Here is a 13,638-nt window from a genome sequence, read left to right on the forward strand (position 1 = left end):
CTCATCGACCGTTATCCAGCATGCATCTAGAGTATTAAGTTAAAAACAGAGTAACGCCTTAAGCAATATGACATGATGTAGAGGGATAGACTCATGCAATATGAAGAAAACCCCATCTTGTTATCCTCGATGGCAACAATACAATACGTGCCTTGCTGCCCTTACTGTCACCGGGAAAGGACACTGCAAGATTGAACCCAAAGCTAAGCACTTCTCCCATTGCAAGAAAGATCAATCTAGTAGGCCAAACCAAACTGATAATTCAAAGAGACTTGCAAATATAACCAATCATACATAAAAGAATTCAGAGAAGATTCAAATATTATTCATAGATAGACTTGATCATAAACCCACAATTCATCGATCTCAACAAACACACCGCAAAAAGAAGATTACATCGAATAGATCTCCACAAGAGAAGGGGAGAACATTGTATTGAGATCCAAAAAGAGAGAAGAAGCCATCTAGCTACTAACTATGGACCCGTAGGTCTGAGGTAAACTACTCACACTTCATCGGAGGGGCTATGGTGTTGATGTAGAAGCCCTCTGTGATCGATGCCCCCTCCGGTGGAGCTCCGGAACAGGCCCCAAGATGGGATCTCGTGGATACAAAAAGTTACGGCGATGGAATTAGGGTTTTGGCTCCGTCTCTGATCATTTGAGGGTACGTGGGTATATATAGGAGGAAGAAGTACGTCGGTGGAGCAACAGGGGGCCCATGAGGGTGGAGGGCGCGCTTGGGGGGTAGGCGCGCTCCCCTACCTCGTGGCCTCCTGTTACGTGTCTTGACGTAGGGTCCAAGTCTCCTGAGTTGTATTCAATGAGAAAATCACGTTCCCGAAGGTTTCATTCTGTTTGGACTCCGTTTGATATTCCTTTTCTTCGAAACCCTAAAACAGGCAAAAAACATCAATTCTGGGCTGGGCCTCCGGTTAATAGGTTAGTCCCAAAATTAATATAAAAGTGGAAAATAAAGCCCAATAATGTCCAAAATAGTAGCTAATATAACATGGAGCAATCAAAAATTATAGATACGTTGGAGACGTATCAAGCATCCCCAAGCTTAATTCCTGCTCGTCCTTGAGTAGGTAAATGATAAAAACAGAATTTTTGATGCGGAGTGCTACTTGGCATAATTTTAATGTAATTCTTCTTAATTGTGGTATGAATATTCAGATCCGAAAGATTCAATACAAAAGTTCATATTGACATAAAAATGATAATACTTCAAGCATACTAACTAAGCAATTATGTCTTCTCAAAATAACATGGCCAAAGAAAGTTCATCCCTACAAAATCAAATGGTTTAGTCATGTTTCATTTTCGTCACACAAGAATGCTATCATCATGCACAACCCCGATGACAAGCCAAGCAATTGTTTCATACTTTAGTAATCTCAAACCTATAAACTTTCACGCAATATATGCGCGCGAGCCATGGACATAGCACTATAGGTGGAATAGAATATAATGAGGGGGGTTATGTAGAGAAGACAAAAAAAAGAAAGTCTCACATCAACGAGGCTAATCAATGGGCTATGGAGATGCCCACCGACTGGTGTTAATGCAAGGAGTAGGGATTTTCATGCAACGGATGCACTAGAGCTATAAATGTATGAAAGCTCAACAAAAGAAACTAGTGGGTGTGCATCCAACTTGCTTGCTCATGAAGACCTAGGGCACTCGAGGAGGCCCATTGTTGGAATATACAAGCCAAGTTCTATAATGAAAAATTCCCACTAGTATATGAAAGTGATAACATGAGAGACTCTCTACTATGAAGATCATGGTGCTACTTTGAAGCACAAGTGTGGCAAAGGATAGTAACATTGTCCCTTCTCTCTTTTTCTCTCTTTTCCCCCTCTTTTTTGGGCCTTTTCTCTTTTTTATGGCCTTTATCTCTTTTTTTATTCCTCACTTGGGACAATGCTCTAGAAAATGATGATCATCACACTTCTATTTATATACAACTCAATGATTGCAACTCGATACTAGAACAAAGATGACTCTATATGAATGCCTCCGATGGTGTACCGGGATATGCAATGGACCAAGAGTGACATGTATGAAAGAATTATGAACGGTGGCCTTGCCACAAATACTATGTCAACTACATGACCATGCTAAGCAATATGACAATGATGAATGTGTCATGATGAACGGAATGATGGAAAGTTGCATGGCAATATATCTCGGAATGGCTATGGAAATGCCATAGTAGGTAGGTATGGTGGATGTTTTGAGGAAGATATAAGGAGGTTTATGTACTAAAGAGCGTATCATATCACAGGGTTTGGATGCACCGGCGAAGTTTGCGCCAACTCGCAATGTGAGAAAGGGCAATGCACGGTACCGAAGAGTCTAGCAAGGATGGAAGGGTGAGAGTGCATATAATCCATGGACTCAACATTAGTCATAAAGAACTCACATACTTATTGCAAAAATCTACAAGTCATCAAAAACCTCGGTACTACGCGCATGCTCCTAAGGGGATAGATTGGTAGGAAAAACCATCGCTCGTCCCCGACCGCCACTCATAAGGAAGACAATCAAATAACACCTCATATTTCAAATTTGTTGCATAATGTTTACCATACGTGCATGCTACGGGACTTGCAAACCTCAACACAAGTATTTCTCAATTTCACAACTACTTAACTAGCACGACTTTGATATTATTACCTCCATGTCTCAAAACAATCATCAAGCATCAAACTTCTCTTAGTATTCAACACACTCATAAGAAAGTTTTATTATTAATCTTGCATACCAAGCATATTAGGATTTTAAGAAAATTACCATGCTATTAAGACTCTCAAAATAATCTAAGTGAAGCATGAGATATCAATAGTTTCTATAAAACAAATCCACCACCGTGCTCTAAAAGATATAAGTGAAGCACTAGAGCAAAATTATATAACTCAAAAGATATAAGCGAAGCACATAGAGTATTCTAACAAATTCCAAATCATGTACGGCTCTATCAAAAGGTGTGTACAGCAAGGATGATTGTGGTAAACTAACAAGCAAAGACTCAAATCATACAAGACGCTCCAAGAAAAACACATATCATGTGGTAAATAAAAATATAGCTCCAAGTAAAGTTACCGATAGAAGTAGACGAAAGAGGGGATGCCTTCCGGGGCATCCCCAAGCTTTGGCTTTTAGGTGTACTTAGATTATCTTGGGGGTGCTATGGTCATCCCCAATCTTAGGCTCTTGCCACTCCTTGTTCCATAATCCATCAAATCTTTACCCAAAACTTGAAAACTTCACAACACAAAACTTAAAGTAGAAAATCTCGTGAGCTCCGTTAGCAAAAGAAAACAAAAGACCACTTCAAGGTACTATAATGAACTCATTCTTTATTTATATGGGTGTTATACCTAATGTATTCCAACTTATCTATGGTTTATAAACTATTTTACTAGCCATAGATTCATCAAAATAAGCAAACAACACACGAAAAACAGAATCTGTCAAAAACAGAACAGTCTGTAGTAATCTGTAGCTAGCGCAAGATCTGGAACCCCAAAAATTCGAAAATAAATTGATGGGCATGAGGAATTTATCTATTAATCATCTTCAACAAGAATAAACTAAATATGTCTTTCCAAATAAAAATGACAACAGTTCTCGTGAGCGCTAAAGTTTCTGTTTTTTACAGCAAGTTCAACAAGACTTTCCCCAAGTCTTCCCAACAGTTCTACTTGGCACAAACACTAATTAAACACAAAAACACAACCAAAACAGAGGCTAGATAATTTATTTATTACTAAACAGGAGCAAAAATCAAGGAATAAAAATAAAATTGGGTTGCCTCCCAACAAGCGCTATCGTTTAACGCCCCTAGCTAGGCATAACAAGCAAGAATAGATCTAGGTATTGCCATCTTTGGTAGGCAATCTGTAAGTGGCTCTCATAATAGATTCATAAGATAATTTAATTTTATTTCTAGGAAAGTGTTCCATGCCTTTCCTTAATGGAAATTGTAATCTAATATTCCCTTCCTTCATATCAATAATTGCACCAATCGTTCTAAGGAAAGGTCTACCAAGAATAATAGGACATGAATGATTGCAATCTATGTCAAGAACGATAAAATCTATGGGCACATAATTCCTATTTGCAACAATAAGAACATCATTAATTCTTCCCATAGGTTTCTTAATAGTGGAATCCGCAAGGTGCAAGTTTAGAGAGCAATCATCAAAATCACGGAAACCTAACAAATCACACAAAGTCTTTGGAATCGTGGAAACACTAGCACCCAAATCACATAAAGCATAGCATTCATGATCTTTAATTTTAATTTTAATAGTTGGTTCCCACTCATCATAAAGTTTTCTAGGGATAGAAACTTCCAATTCAAGTTTTTCTTCATAAGATTGCATCAAGGCATCAACGATATGTTTAGTAAATGCTTTATTTTGACTATAAGCGTGAGGAGAATTTAGCACGGATTGCAACAAGGAAATACAATCAATCAAAGAGCAATTTTCATAGTTAAATTCCTTGAAATCCATAATAGTGGGTTTAGCAACATCTAGGGTTTTTATTTCTTCAATCCTACTTTTATCAAATTTAGCATCAAGATCAAAAGATTCAGAATTCTTGGAACACCTTCTAGGTAAAGGTGGATCATATTCAGTCCCATCATTATCAAGATTCATATTGCAGAACAAGGATTTAATAGGGGACACATCAATAACTTTTAGATCTTCATCATTATTTTCATAGCAACTCGGTTTAGCGGCCATCTTATTAACTAGGGTAGCCTGCTTATCTGAAATTTCGGCAGTTAATTTATCAAGATGAGCAAGTTGGGATCTTAAACCATCGAATTCTTTAGACATATCATCGAGCTCTTTATTCATAAAACTCATAAAACTTTTCTGTTCTTTAAGCTCGTTTCTGAAGAAACTATTATGTTCAATTTGCAAAACCATGAAACTCCTAACATTATTTCCGATTTATTCTAACCTTTTAAGGTGAAGGTCACCAAATTTAGGTAGAGCCATCGTGACAAGCAAGCAAACTAACACACAAGCAAACAAAAAGCAAGCGGTCAAAAAGAGGCAAATAGAGGGAGGATAGAGAGAGATAGGGAAGATAAGACGGCAAGGGTGAAGTGGGGGGGAGAGGAAAACGAGAGGCAAATGGCAAATAATGTAATGCGGGAGATAAGGGTATGTGATGGGTACTTGGTATGTTGAATTTTGCGTCGACCTCCCTGGCAACGACGCCAAAAATCCTTCTTGCTACCTCTTTTAGCACTGCGTTGGTTTTCCCCGAAGAGGAAGGGATGATGCAGCAAAGTAGCGTAAGTATTTCCCTCAATTTTTGGAACCAAGGTATCAATCCAGTAGGAGGCTACGCGCGAGTCCCTCGTACCTGCACAAAACAAATAAATCCTCGCAACCAACGCAAATAGGGGTTGTCAATCCCTATAGGGCCACTTATGAGAGTGAGATCTGATAGATATGATAAGATAATATTTTTGATATTTTTATGATAAAGATACAAAGTAAAATAAAGTCAAAGTAAATGGCAAAGTAAATGACTAAGTAGTAGGAGATTTATATGATAAAGATAGACCCGGGGGCCATAGGTTTCACTAGTGGCTTCTCTCGAGAGCATAAGTATTCTACGGTGGGTGAACAAATTACTGTTGAGCAATTGATAGAATTGAGCATAGTTATGAGAATATCTAGGTATGATCATGTATATAGGAATCACGTCCGAGACAAGTAGACCGACTCCTGCCTGCATCTACTACTATTACTCCACTCATCGACCGTTATCTAGCATGCATCTAGAGTATTAAGTTAAAAACAGAGTAACGCCTTAAGCAAGATGACATGATGTAGAGGGATAGACTCATGCAATATGAAGAAAACCCCATCTTGTTATCCTCGATGGCAACAATACAATATGTGCCTTGCTACCCTTACTGTCACCGGGAAAGGACACCGCAAGATTGAACCCAAAGCTAAGCACTTCTCCCATTGCAAGAAAGATCAATCTAGTAGGCCAAACCAAACTGATAATTCGAAGAGACTTGCAAATATATCCAATCATACATAAAAGAATTAAGAGAAGATTCAAATATTATTCATAGATAGACTTGATCATAAACCCACAATTCATCGATCTCAACAAACACACCGCAAAAAGAAGATTACATCGAATAGATCTCCACAAGAGAGGGGGAGAACATTGTATTGAGATCCAAAAAGAGAGAAGCCATCTAGCTACTAACTATGGACCCGTAGGTCTGAGGTAAACTACTCACACTTCATCGGAGGGGCTATGGTGTTGATGTAGAAGCCCTCCGTGATCGATGCCCCCTCCGGCGGAGCTACGGAACAGGCCCCAAGATGGGATCTCGTGGATACAGAAAGTTACGGCGGTGGAATTAGGGTTTTGGCTCCATCTCTGATTGTTTGAGGGTACGTGGGTATATATAGGAGGAAGAAGTACGTCGGTGGAGCAACAGGGGGCCCACGAGGGTGGATGGCGCGCCTGGGGGGTAGGCGCGCCCCCTACCTCGTGGCCTCCTGTTACGTGTCTTGACGTAGGGTCCAAGTCTCCTGAGTTGTATTCAATGAGAAAATCACGTTCCCAAAGGTTTCATTCCATTTGGACTTCGTTTGATATTCCTTTTCTTCGAAACCCTAAAACAGGCAAAAAACATCAATTCTAGGCTGGGCCTCCGGTTAATAGGTTAGTCCCAAAAATAATATAAAAGTGGAAAATAAAGCCCAATAATGTCCAAAACAGTAGATAATATAACATGGAGCAATAAAAAATTATAGATACATTGGAGACGTATCAAACACCTTAAGACACAAATCAACAAAAACCCTAATGTCACCTAGATACTCCAATGTCACCTCAAGTATCTGTGGGTATGATTATACGATATGCATCACACAATCTCTGATTCATCTATTCAAACCAACACAAAGAACTTCAAAGAGTGCCCCAAAGATTATACCGGAGAGTCAAGACGAAAACGTGTGCCAACCCCTATGCATAGGTTCATGGGCGGAACCCGCAAGTTGATCACCAAAACATACATTAAGTGGATCACGTGATATCCCATTGTCACCACAGATAAGCATTGCAAGACATACATCAAGTGTTCTCAAATCCTTAAAGACTAAATCCGATAAGATAACTTCGAAGGTAAAACTCAATCCATTACAAAGAATAGAGGGGGAGAAACATCATAAGATCCAACTATAATAGCAAAGCTCGCGATACATCAAGATCGTATCACCTCAAGAACATGAGAGAGAGAGAGATCAAACACATAGCTACTGGTACATACCCTCAGCCCCGAGGGTGAACTACTCCCTCCTCGTCATGGAGAGCGCCAGGATGATGAAGATGGCCATCGGTGAGGGTTCCCCCCTCCGGCAGGGTGCCGAAACGGGTCTAGATTGGTTTTTGGTGGCTATGGAGTCTTCTGGCAGCGGAACTCCCGATCTATTATGCTCTCCGAAGTTTTTAGAGTATATGGGTATATATAGGAGGAAGAAGTACGTCGGTGGATCTCCGGGCTGTCCACGAGGCAGGGGGCGCGCCCAGGGGGGTGGGAGCGCCCCCACCCTCGTGGGCAGCCCGGGACTCTTCTGGTCCATCTCTGATACTCCGTGGGATTCTTCTGGTCCAAAAATAAGTTTCGTGAAGTTTCAGGTCAATTGGACTCCATTTGATTTTCCTTTTCTGCGATACTCTAAAACAAGGGAAAAAACAGAAACTGGCACTTGGCTCTAGGTTAATAGGTTAGTCCCAAAAATCATATAAAATAGCATATAAATGCATATAAAACATCCAAGGTTGATAATATAATAGCATGGAACAATAAAAAATTATAGATACATCGGAGACGTATCAGAGACACACCAATCAGTTTTAGATCTTCATCATTATTATCATGAAAACTAGAAGAACACACTTTCATAAAGCAATCCTTTTTAGCACGCATCCTAGCGGTTCTTTCTTTGCACTCATCAATGGAAAATTCTCATGGCTTTGAGAGAACCATTGATATCATGCTTAGGTGGAATATATCTAAGTTTCAAAGAATCAACATCAAGAGAAATTCTATCCATGTTCCTAGCCAACTCATCAATCTTAAGCAATTTTTCTTCAAGCAAAGCATTGAAATTCTTTTGCGAATTCATAAATTCTTTAACACTAGTCTCAAAATCAGAGGGCATCTTATTAAAATTTCCATAAGAGTTGTTGTAGGAATTACCATAATTATTAGAGGAATTACTAGGGAACGGCCTAGAATTAAAGTTTCCTCTATACGCGTTATTACCAAAGTTGTTCCTACCAACAAAATTCACATCCAAGGATTCATTATTATTCTTAATCAAAGTGGACAAAGGTATATCATTAGGATCAGAAGAAACACTCTTATCAGCAAACAATTTCATAAGTTCACCCGTCTTTCCACTGAAAACATTTATCTCTTCTATCGCATGAACCTTTTTACTAGTGGATCTTTCGGTATGCCATTGAGAATAATTAACCATAATATTATCTAGGAGTTTAGTAGCTTCTCCTAAAGTGATTTCCATAAAAGTGCCTCCCGCGGCCGAATCTAAAAGATTTCTAGAAGCAAAATCCAATCTAGCATAATTTATTTGTATAATCATCCATAAATTCAAACCATGTGTAGGGCAATTACGTATCATTAATTTCATCCTCTCCCAAGCTTGTGCAACATGCTCATGCTTAAGTTGCTTAAAATTCATAATATCGTTTCTAAGAGAGATGATTTTAGCGGGAGGAAAATACTTAGAGATAAAAGCATCTTTGCACTTATTCCATGAAACAATACTATTTTTAGGCAAAGAAGAGAATCAAGTTTTAGCACGATCTCTAAGCGAAACCGGAAATAGCTTCAATTTAACAATATCATTATCCACATCTTTCTTCTTTTGCATATCACACAAATCAACAAAGTTGTTTAGATGGGTAGCGACATCTTCACTAGGAAGGCCAGAAAATTGATCTTTCATGACAAGATTCAACAAAGCGGTATTGATTTCACAACATTCAGCATTGGTAGTAGGAGCAATCGGAGTGCTAATAAAATCAATGTTGTTGGTATTGGAAAAGTCACATAATTTAGTATTGTCTTGAGCCATTGTGACAAACAATCAATCCAACACACAAGCACAGAAGAAGCAAGCGAAAAGAAACGAACGGAAAAGGGCGAATAAAACGGCAAAGGTGAAGTGGGGGGAGAGGAAAATGAGAGGCAAATGGCAAATAATGTAATGCGAGGGATAAGAGTTTGCGATGGGTACCTGGTATGTCTTGACTTGAGCGTAGATCTCCCCGGCAACGGTGCCAGAAATCCTTCTTGCTACCTCTTGAGCATGCGTTGGTTTTCCTTTGAAGAGGAAAGGGTGATGCAGCAAAGTAGCGTAAGTATTTCTCTCAGTTTTTGAGAACCAAGGTATCAATCCAGTAGGAGACTACACGCAAATCGCCTAGTACCTGCACAAACAATCAAGAACCTTGCAACCAACGGGATAAAGGGGTTGTCAATACCTTCACAGCCACTTGCAAAAGTGAGATCTGATAAAGATAATAAAATAAATATTTTTGGTATTTTTGTTGTATAGATTGAAAAGTAAAGATTGCAAAATAAATAGTAAACTAGAATTATAGATCGGAAACTTATATGATGTAAAGTAGACCCGGGGGCCATAGGTTTCACTAGTGGCTTCTCTCAAGATAGCATATATTACGGTGGGTGAAAAAATTACTGTCGAGCAATTGATAGAAAAGCGCATAGTTATGAGAATATCTAGGCATGATCATGAACATAGGCATCATGTCCGTGTCAAGTAGACCGAAACGATTCTGCATCTACTACTATTACTCCACACATCGATCGCTATCCAGCATGCATCTAGAGTATTAAGTTCATAAGAACATTGTAATGCATTAGGCAAGATGACATGATGTAGAGGGATAAACTCAAGCAATATGATATAAACCCCATCATTTTATCCTTGATGGCAACAATACAATATGTGCCTTGCTGCCCCTGCTGCCACTGGGAAAGGACACCGCAAGATTGAACCCAAAGCAAAGCACTTCTCCCATTGCAAGAAAGATCAATCTAGTAGGCCAAACCAAACTGATAATTCGAAGAGACTTGCAAAGATAACCAATCATACATAAAAGATTTCAGAGAAGAATCAAAAACTGTTCATAGATAAACTTGATCATAAACCCACAATTCATCGGTCTCAATAAACACACTGCAAAAGAATATTACATCGAATAGATCTCCACAAGAGAGGGGGAGAACATTGTATTGAGATCCAAAAAGAGAGAAGAAGCCATCTAGCTAATAACTATGGACCCGAAGGTCTGAGGTAAACTACTCACACATCATCGGAGAGGCTATGGTGTTGATGTAGAAGCCCTCCGTGATCGATGCCCCCTCCGGCGGAGCTCCGGAAAAGGCCCCAAGATGGGATCTCACGGGTACACTTTAAGCAAGATGACATGATGTAGAGGGATAAACTCATGCAATATGATATAAACCCCATCATTTTATCCTCGATGGCAACAATACAATACGTGTCAGTTCCCATTCTGTCACTGGGATAGAGCACCGCAAGATTGAACCCAAAGCTAAGCACTTCTCCCATTGCAAGAAAGATCAATCTAGTAGGCCAAACTAAACCGATAATTCGAAGAGACTTGCAAAGATATCAAATCATGCATATAAGAATTCAGAGAAGAATCAAAATTGTTCATATATAATCTTGATCATAAACCCATAATTCATCGGATCTCGGCAAACACACCGCAAAAAGTATTACATCGAATAGATCTCCAAGAACATCGAGGAGAACTTTGTATTGAGAACCAAAGAGAGAGAAAAAGCCATCTAGCTAATAACTATGGACCCGAAGGTCTGTGGTAAACTACTCACACATCATCAGAGAGGCTATGGTGTTGATGTAGAAGCCCTCCGTGATCGAATCCCCCTCCGGCAGATCGTCGGAAAAGGCCCCAAGATGGGATCTCACAGGTACAGAAGGTTGCGGCGGTGGAAAAGTGGTTTCGTGGCTCCCCTGGTTGTTTTCAGGGTATAAGAGTATATATAGGCGAAAGAAGCAGGTTGGTGGAGCTCCGTGGGGCCCGCGAGGGTGGGGGGGCACCTACGCCCCTAGGCGCGCCTCCCTGCCTCGTGGAAGCTTCACGGACTTCCAGACTTGTACTCCAAATCTCCCAGGTGACGTTTGTTCCAAGAAAGATCCTCGCGAAGGTTTCGTTCCGTTTGGATTCCATTTGATATTCCTTTTCCGTGAAGCACTGAAATAGGCAAAAAACAACAATTTGCACTGGCCCTTCAGTTTAATAGGTTAGTCCCAAAAATAATATAAAAGTGCATAATAAAGCCCATTAAACATCCAAAACAGATAATATAATAGCATGGAACAATCAAAAATTATAGATATGTTGGAGACGTATCAGGGTGTTAGGATCATTACTATATAATCTAGATTATTGACTCTAGTGCAAGTGGGAGACTGAAGGAAATATGCCCTAGAGGCAATAATAAAGTTGTTATTTATTTCCTTATGTCATGATAAATGTTTGTTATTCATGCTAGAATTGTATTAACCGGAAACTTAGTACATGTGTGGATACATAGACAAAACATAGTGTCCCCAGTATGCCTCTACTTGACTAGCTCGTTAATCAAAGATGGTTAAGTTTCCTTACCATAGACATGTGTTGTCATTTGATGAACGTGATAACATCATTAGAGAATGATGTGATGGACAAGACCCATCCGTTAGCTTAGCATAATTATCATTAAGTTTTATTACTAGTGCTTTCTTCATAACTTATACATATTCCTCTAACTTTGAGATTATGCAACTCCCGAATACCGGAGGAACACCTTGTGTGCTATCAAACGTCACAACGTAACTGGGTGATTATAAAGATGATCTACAGGTGTCTCCGAAGGTGTTTGTTGGGTTGGCATAGATCAAGATTAGGAGTTGTCACTCCGAGTATCAGAGAGGTATCTCTGAGTCCTCTCGGTAATGCACATCACTATAAGCCTTGCAAGCAATGTGACTAATGCGTTAGTTATGGGATGATGCATTACAGAACGAGTAAAGAGACTTGCCAGTAATGATATGGAACTAGGTATGATGATACCGAGGATCGAATCTCGGGGAAGTGACATACCGACGACAAAGGGAATAACGTATGTTGTTATTGCGGTTTGACCGATAAAGATCTTCGTAGAATATGTAGGAACCAATATGAGCATCGAGGTTCCGCTATTGGTTATTGACCGGAGATGTGTCTCGGTCATGTCTACATAGTTCTCGAACCCGTAGGGTCTACATGCTTAACGTTCGATGATGATTTGTATTATGAGATATGTGTTTTTGGTGATCGAAGTTTGTTCAGAGTCCTAGATGAGATCACGGACATGACGAGGAATCTCGAAATGGTCGAGAGGTAAAGATTCATATATTGGAAGGTAGTATTCAGACATCAGAATGGTTTTGAGTGGTTCGGGTATTTTTCCGGAGTACCGAGGGGTTACCGGTACCCCCCGGGGGAAGTATTGGGCCTACATGGGCCTTAGCGGAGAGAGAGGAGGGCCGCAAGGGGTGTCCTCCCCCCCATGGCAGTCCGAATTGGACTAGGGGAGGGGCAGCAGCCCCCCTTTCCCTCTCCCTTTCCCACTTTCCTTTTCCCTCCGATGAAGAAAGGAAAGGGGGGGGGGAGAATCCTACTAGGAGTGGAGTCCTAGTAGGACTCCCCCCATGGCGTGCTCCTCCTGTCTGGCCTCCTCCTCCTCCCCTCCTTTATATACGGGGGCAGGGGGCACCCCATAGCACATCAATTGTTCTCTTAGCCATGTGCGGTGCCCCCTCCACAATTTACTCCTCTCGTCATAGCATCGTAGTGCTTAGGTGAAGCCCTGCATGGATCACATCACCACACCGTCGTGCTGACGAAACTCTCCCTCGACCCTCTGCTGGATCAAGAGTTCAAGGGATGTCATCAAGCTGAATGTGTGCTGAACTCAGAGGTGCTGTACGTTCGGTACTTGATCGGTTGGATCACGAAGACGTTCGACTACATCAACCGCGTTAACCTAACGCTTCCGCTTTTGGTCTACGAGGGTACGTGGACACACTCTGCCCCTCGCATTGCTATGAATCTCCTAGATAGATCTTGCGTCATCTTAGGATTTTTTTGAAATTGCATGCTATGTTCCCCAATAGCTTCACCATCCAGGCAGCCTCAGGAGTGATGTTCTTCTCTGACCCGCTCACGACGTCCTCAGCAAGCTTCCTTAAGATCCTCTTGTCGTGCTGGCAACTCTTCTTCTGAGCAATGTGGGCCTTGTACTGTCCCTTGGCCTGCATGCAGAACAAAGCCTTCATCTTGGCCTTGAGCTTCTTAGCCCAAGATGGCTCAGTAGATGGAGGTGAATACCCCGCAGAACTATCCTCAGCCTCCTTCTCCTCAAACTCATCCTTGATAACCCACAAGTATAGGGGATCGCAATAGTTTTCGAGGGTAGAGTATTCAACCCAAATTTATAGAT

The sequence above is a fragment of the Triticum dicoccoides genome, chromosome 3A (genome assembly GCF_002162155.2).
Source record: "Triticum dicoccoides isolate Atlit2015 ecotype Zavitan chromosome 3A, WEW_v2.0, whole genome shotgun sequence".
Lineage (NCBI taxonomy): Eukaryota > Viridiplantae > Streptophyta > Magnoliopsida > Poales > Poaceae > Triticum > Triticum dicoccoides.